Source organism: Ornithorhynchus anatinus, chromosome 1 (assembly GCF_004115215.2).
Source record: "Ornithorhynchus anatinus isolate Pmale09 chromosome 1, mOrnAna1.pri.v4, whole genome shotgun sequence".
In the NCBI taxonomy this organism is placed as follows: Eukaryota; Metazoa; Chordata; class Mammalia; order Monotremata; family Ornithorhynchidae; genus Ornithorhynchus; species Ornithorhynchus anatinus.
Window position 1 is genome coordinate 118,151,652 of NC_041728.1, and position 7,179 is coordinate 118,158,830.

At 44.4% G+C, this 7,179-nt stretch overlaps 1 non-coding gene across 1 annotated transcript; it reads left to right on the forward strand.

Moving 5' to 3' along the window:
• The first annotated feature begins 449 nt into the window (after positions 1-449).
• On the forward strand, positions 450-587 carry LOC114816691. The gene has a single exon (XR_003764503.1). It is a non-coding gene; the product is annotated as a small nucleolar RNA SNORA7 (small nucleolar RNA).
• Positions 588-7,179: the final 6,592 nt, after the last annotated feature.

The following is a 7,179-nucleotide window of genomic DNA, read 5'->3' on the forward strand; positions in this document are numbered from 1 at the left end:
TTTCCGCTGAGCCACGCTGCTTCTCCGTGACATGACATGGGACATAACTGACATGGGACCATCTGCCTAGCCATCCAAATGGTGCTCGATTTGTCCTGAAAGGGGCTCCAGGGGTTCCATGAAATGCTAGAGGTGCTGGGGCAGAGTCTTAGCAAAAATCCTGGAACAAATTCCGCACTGCCTTATGGGCATAAAAGGAGCTCCTGGTAAGAGCCCAAAAGAAAGGGCCTGAAAGGGTGTGGGTCGTGGAGAGGAAGTAAAGTGAGGCCAGAAGATAGAGGCGTAGTGCGGGGAGGCACCCGTGTGCTAACTTTGAACATGAGGCGGGGGTCTTGAGGGTGGAGCTTTGAAGGCGGGGCTTGGGGAAGAAGCTTTGAGTGAACAAAGAATGGAAAGAGGAAGGAGGTATACGGAAGAAGGGAAGATAAAGAGGAAGCCAACGGTACAATCCCTTCTCAGGATCTCACCTTGAGAGTTTTCAGTACCCTACCAGTCTCGGCTACTAGAAGGACAGTCAAACAGAGGCATACCCATTCCATTCCTAGCTTGGGTAGTGGCTAGCAAGTGGAAGGCAATCTGCTACAAGTCCAAACTCACCTGTGCTGGGCAGTAGTTGGATAGGAGAGAGTCGAGGGTGGAGATTCAAGCTGACTGTGTGGAATAAGACAGTGGTAAACCACTTCCATATTTTTACCAAGCAAACTCTCTGGATCCACTACCAAAATGACTGCAGATGAAGGTGGGGGATTCTGGGAGAGATGTGTCCATGACGTCGCTATGGGTCGGAGACGATTTGACGGCATAAGACAAGACAAGGGTATAATAGATGCCTCCTTCTCATCCCTCTCTTCCTTCTTCTCCTCTGCCCCTCTAGTCCTCACTAGGCCCTGGGACCAGATAAGAGCAGATACTGGGAGCTGGCTCTAATGGCATCCTGTGCCCGTGACCAGGCTCTAATGGCAACCCGTGCCTTTGAAACCTGGAGCCATCTGCTCCCTTGCCTCATCCCCGCTTAAACCTCCAGGGAGGCAGCACTGTTCACCCCTCGGAACTGTGCAGGCACTGCTGTTCTCGGGCCAGAATCGGCTGGCCAGGGTCCTCCAGCCTCTGTCATCACAGAAACAACCTGACTCCACTGGTGAGGTTACCGAACCTGATCTGATAGCTGTACCAACTATAGGGCCCTGCCTGGTGCTTCAGGGCCTCTGGATTTCCCCAGTTACCCCTTGTGAGCTGCTCAGGAGGCCCGGGTAGATAAGGCAAGGGTGAGATAAGAGGATGGTTCCTCCCCAGACACTCCAGCTTGAGGGCAGGGAAACCAGCCCCCATTCATGCCAAGTCCCCAGTACCCTATGAGGACTATAGATGCAGCCGTGGCATCCTCATCATATCTTCCTCTGGCCAAGTGGTAACAACAATAATAATGATGGTATTTGTTAAGTGCTTACTATCTGCCAAGCACTTTTCTAAGCACTGGGGTAGATATAAACTAATCAGGTTGGAATAGGGCTCACAGTCTCAATCCCCATTTTCAGATGAGGTAACTGAGGCCTAGAGAAGTGAAGTGACACAGCTCACACTGGTGGAGCCGGGATTAGAACCCACAACCTCTGACTTCCAGGTCCGTGCTCTTTCCACTAAGCCATGCTACTTCTATGGATGAGGCCTACGTGGGACAACCTGATTACCTTGTATACCTCCAGTGCTTAGAACATTGCTTGGCACATAGTAAGCGCTTAACAAATACCATCATTATTATTATGAGGCAGTCATTTTGACTCCTCTGGCCCTTTTATGATTCCACATGGTAGAGAGAAGTAGATATGTGTGCCTAATTTGCCCAAAAGGCTGTGCTTACTTTGATTGTTTATGGCATCACTCCACCAGTGTATGTTTCTTAAACTCTTAGCTCACTGTGGGCAAGAAACGTGTCTACCAACGCTGTTGGACTGTACTCTCCCGAGCACTTAGTTCAGTGCTTTGCACACAGTAAGTGCTCAATAAGTACCATTGATTGATTAATCAAGAAGTTGCATGGCCTAGTAGAAAGATCTGGGCAGTAAGAGGATTAGGAGTTCTAGTTCCAGCTTTTCCACTTTCCTGCTGTTTGACCTTGAGCAAGTCACGCAAGTCACTTAACTTCTCTATGCCTCAATTTCCTCATCTGTGAACTAGAGATTAATTACCTGTTCTCCCTCCCTTTGAAACCCATATGGGACAGAGACTGTGTCTGATTTGATTACTTTGTGGCTAACACAGTACTTGACATAAGAATAAGCATTAAATACTGTTATTATTATTATTGATAATAATAGTAATCACTCCATTCCTTCCCATGGATCCAGTGCCTCTGGCAAACTCAGGAAGAAGAGACACCATATTCATGACCCATCAAACTTAGTGGCTTCGCAGGTTTAAAAATGGAAGGAGAGTGGAATTGTAGTATAAAATCTTTAATTCTGATCCAGTCTACCCTAGCACTTGGCATTTGACAAATACACAATTATCATGTGTGGGATTGTAAACTCTTTGAAGGCAGAGATTATGACTATCCATTCTATTATACTCTCCCAAAAGAGTACGGGCTTGGGAGTCAGAGGTCATGAGTTTGAACCCCGGTTCTGCCACTTGTCAGCTGTGTGACTGTGGGCAAGTCACTTAACTTCTCTGTGCCTCAGTTACCTCATCTGTAAAATGGGGATTAAGACTGTGAGCCTCACATGGGACAACCTGATTACCCTGTATCTACCCAAGCGCTTAGAACAGTGCTCTGCACATAGTAAGCACTTAACAAATACCAACATTATTATTATTTTTACCTAGTACAGACATCTGTACACAATAAGCCCTCAATTATTTCATTGATCGAATCAGATGAAAATTAGCTAAAAAAAAAAGGGTTTTTTTTCCAGATTCAAAAACCAAGATAATTGAATCAAAGTAACTTAGAAGATCTCTCTTTTTGAGGCTAAATCTCTCCCTTATGCCATTGAACATTTAGTTATTTCAGGGTGAACAGATACATAATTACTCTTTGCAACATAAGCTTGGTTTAGTTTTTTATTGCTTTCTGAGCACGGTGACCTTGGAAATATTCACTCATTATCGTTTCACTCACTATCTCTTGCCAACTGTATAATAATACTACCTCCCATGGAAAGTGCTTCTGAAGTGAGATGTCAGTATCAAACAGTAGGCTTTGTTTTGAAAATTTAAGATTGTATCAGTAAGCTTCCACATTTGGGAAATAAAGTTCTTTTCTGTAATATCAAACTGGAAAGTGTTCTCTCCTGCCTTGCCTCGCCTCCGCCTCGTGCTTTTTATAAACCTGAATGCTTTAATCTCCAGCAAAGCACTTAGGAAGCCAGGCGCAGGTGACTATGAACCAGACTGTTCTAGCTGGTTGGCATTAGGCAAGAACAGCCTTCACAGAAATGTCGGGTAATTAGAAAAAGAGCAGCTGTTTTCTCTCATGGTGTTAAACCTCTCGGTATTTTTCAGCCCCACTGACCAGGAAACGGTACCATTTTTAGAGCTTCGTGGAGTTGCTTGAAGTCTGCTTGTCCAAGAACCACAGCAAATCCAAAAAGGCTGCTCTAGAGAAACAAGCCCATTCAGGCTGGAATGACGAATTTTCCTAGAAGCCTCTTAGTACAGGCTGCCTTCTGCTGTTCGTAAGTGTCCCGGGTGAAATTACCCTCCCCGGGGGCCTGGTCGGTGATTTTCAGTGCTTCCCACAGAGGTGATTGCCATTTGTTTAAAACACAATGAATGGCGAGCTGGAAGTGTACATTCCCACAATATGTCTAATGACCTTTTAACCAATATGAAGAAATGGAAGGCTTCTCAGCACTTCTGAGTAGAAAAAATCCATTTCCTTCAAATCACGCCTCAGAAAAGCTCCCACTGGGACCCTGCTCAAAAGGCTCGTTTCAAAAGATGGGAGCCCAAAAGCAGCGAGCTAGAAAGTAAAGCTAGTCAAGGATGTTCAATTTAGCTGAAAAGAGGTAGGGGAACTTTTCTGCAATATAATCCCACTTCTCCAACTGAGGCCATTAAGGATGATGATCAGGAAGTAGGACCTATAGGTGAAACTCCCCGGGAGAAGCAGTGTGGCTCAGTGGAAAGAGCACTCTTGGCAGTCAGAGGATGTGGGTTCTAATTCCAGCTCTGCTACGGGTCTGCTGCGTGACCTTGGGCAAGATGCTTAACTTCTTTGTGCCTCAGTTACCTCATTGGTAAAATGGGAATTGAGACTGTGAGCCCCATGTGAGACAGGCACTGTGTCCAACCTGATTACCTTGCATCTACCATCTACGCTTAGAACAGTGTGTGGCACATAGTAAGCACTTAACAAACACCATTGTTATCATTATTAGGAACGTATGGAAATGATAAAATATTCCTCCTTCATTTTTATTGCAGTAATAATAATAATATATGGTACTTGTTAAGTATTTTCTATGTGCTAGGTACTGTACTAAGTGCTGGGATAGATTAAAATTTATCAGGTTGGACACAGTACTGTCCCATATGGGGTTTACAGTCCTAGTGTCCATTTGACAGATAAGGTAACTGAGGCACAGAGAAGTGAAAATGACTTGCCCAAGGTCACACAGCAGATAAGCGTCAGAGTCAGGATTAGAACCCAAGTCCTTTGGACCCCCAGGGCCATGCTGTATCCATTAGGCCACGCTGCTTCATGTGAAATGATAAGAGCCCACACCTTACAAAGGAATCAGGAGCAAATACTCATCATGGTTATTGCATAAAGGGACTAAGTGTTGGAGCTAAAAAGCTCTAGATAATTGGTCTGGGCAAGTTTGGAAGCAGAAGACTAGACACACCCCCCGCTCTGACAGGCTGGAGGACCAAAGTAGGAAACACTCCTCCCTGGGAGGTGTCTCTGAGATCATTAAGGGACAACATATGGGCTGTGCTGTGTCAATCAATCAATCACTTGTATTTTGTTGGGTGCTTACTCTGTGCAGAGCACTGTATTAAATTCTTGGGAGAGTATATTATAAGAGAGTTGGTAGATGAATTCCCTGCCCACAGCTGCATATCCAGAAGAGTGAGTTTACAGTTTACAGGCGGAGTCACATCTTTGGATATTCTGCTGCTTCCTCTCTCTGTAATTTATTTTAATTCCTGTCTCTTCCTCCAGACTATAAACTCCTTGAAGGCAGGGATGGTATCCACCAACTCTACAGTGTTCTGCACAAGGTGAGTGCTCATTGTAGAGGCACTTCTCTAGCCTCTTTTCGCCTTTATAAAGGAGTGGGATACCCTGAGATCCATTTTAAAAGACTTCTTTGGTTCTTTAAGTGAGTTATTCTAAGGACCCACTGATAATCAATTGATGGTATTTACTGAACACTTACTTTGTGCCGGGAGTACAATAAAGCAGAATTGGTAGATACGCTCCCTGCCCACAAGGAGCTTACAGAGGCAGCTGGGATAGGCTATTATTTATTCATTCATTTAATAGTATTTATTGAGCGCATATTAGGTCTCACTCTGTTCTAAGCACTGGGTTATTGTCAGAAACTTTGAAACGATCCCAGATCCAGCCCAAGGTCTCTAAAATGTTGGGAGGATGAGAGATTCTGATATGCACAAACTCAGAGAAATCCATTCATGATGAAGATCAGAGAAACTCAGAGAGAGGGACCCAACACTCCGCCGACTCCCGAGTCTACAGTTCTGCCCTGAAAATAGGAAAGAGAGGGAATCAGAGACTCAGAGTCCGAGGACAAAGGATCAGATAAGATAAAATTTGAAGTTTGGGTTGGTCTTGGACTGCATTCAAGAAGTAAATGTTGAAAAGGAGCCTTGTACTTATATATGATACGGGCGTATAAATGGAAGTGCTGGAATGCGTCACCTTTCATCTTCCATTTTCCTTCCTTCCTGTAAGCACCTTCTGCCCCTCCATTCCTCTTCAAAAGCTAAAACTGCTATTAATCTTTCAGTGTGGATAAAAACTGAAGAGTCCTGGGATGGAAGGTACATTTAACTATAGCCCAACAAAAGTTAAGAAAAAAGAGAGCTTCAGAATACTGTATTTCCATATGCTTTGTATTTTTCTCTTTGGGATCTTGGACTTTAATTTCTGGCATCCTCCTCTCTCCTCTAAGCCCAAGATAGAATCGTTAGACTACCCTTCATTTTAGTAACAAACCTTTTACAGTTATTTTGATTTGAAACTAGAAAACCGGAGGTGACAATTTTTTTTTTCCTGCTCGTGAACAAAATGGTTCTCGCTGTTTTATGAGAGTTGGCCGGTAGACTCTGGATTGATAATCTCTTTAGCTAAATTGAGGTCACTCGAACTCTGGAATAGATTCCACACCTTATAGAAGTGATAGTGGGACAGGAGAAGGTTTATGAGGACGTGTATCCTTGCACACTTGCTTAGTGAACTGAGAGTGCACTACTTAGGGACGGAATTGATGTCACAACCTTTGTTCTGGAGAAAATGGGTGACTCTCAATTTAAGTGCCACAAATTGCCACACAAGCAAGCCTACCTCCAGCCGTGGCATGCACCCTGACTCCGATGCCACCTCTTACACTAATCTACTACTTCTCCTAGTCCACTTCTGCCCATTCTGAGCTCAGTAATAGCGCTTAAAGTTTAGGGAAGTTCTCCAACACTGCCGCCCAGTTAATGACATAGAATGAGCATTCACCTTGTGCAGAACACTGTAGAGTTGGTGAACACCGTCCCTGCCCTCAAGAAGCTTCCAGTCTGGAGGAAGAGACAGGGATTTAAATAAATTCAAGAGAGGGGAAGCAGCAGAATATCAAAATATGTGACTCCGCCTGTAAACTGTCAGTTCCCTGTAAACTCTAAGCTACGGCACTTAACACAGTTCCTGGCACAGAGTGAGTGCTTAAGAAATACTGTTGTCTTTATTGTGGGCAGGGAACATTTCTACTAACTCTATTATATATTGTATTCTCCCCAGTAAATTCTTATCACGTACAGTAAGCTCTTTCATGCAAACAGTAAGTAGAGAAGGAGCATGGCTCAGTGGAAAGAGCCCGGGCTTGGGAGTCAGAGTTCATGGGTTCGAATCCCGGCTCTGCCACTTGTCAGCTGTGTGACTGTGGGCAAGTCACTTAACTTCTTTGTGCCTCAGTTCCCTCATCTGTAAAATGGGGATTAACTGTG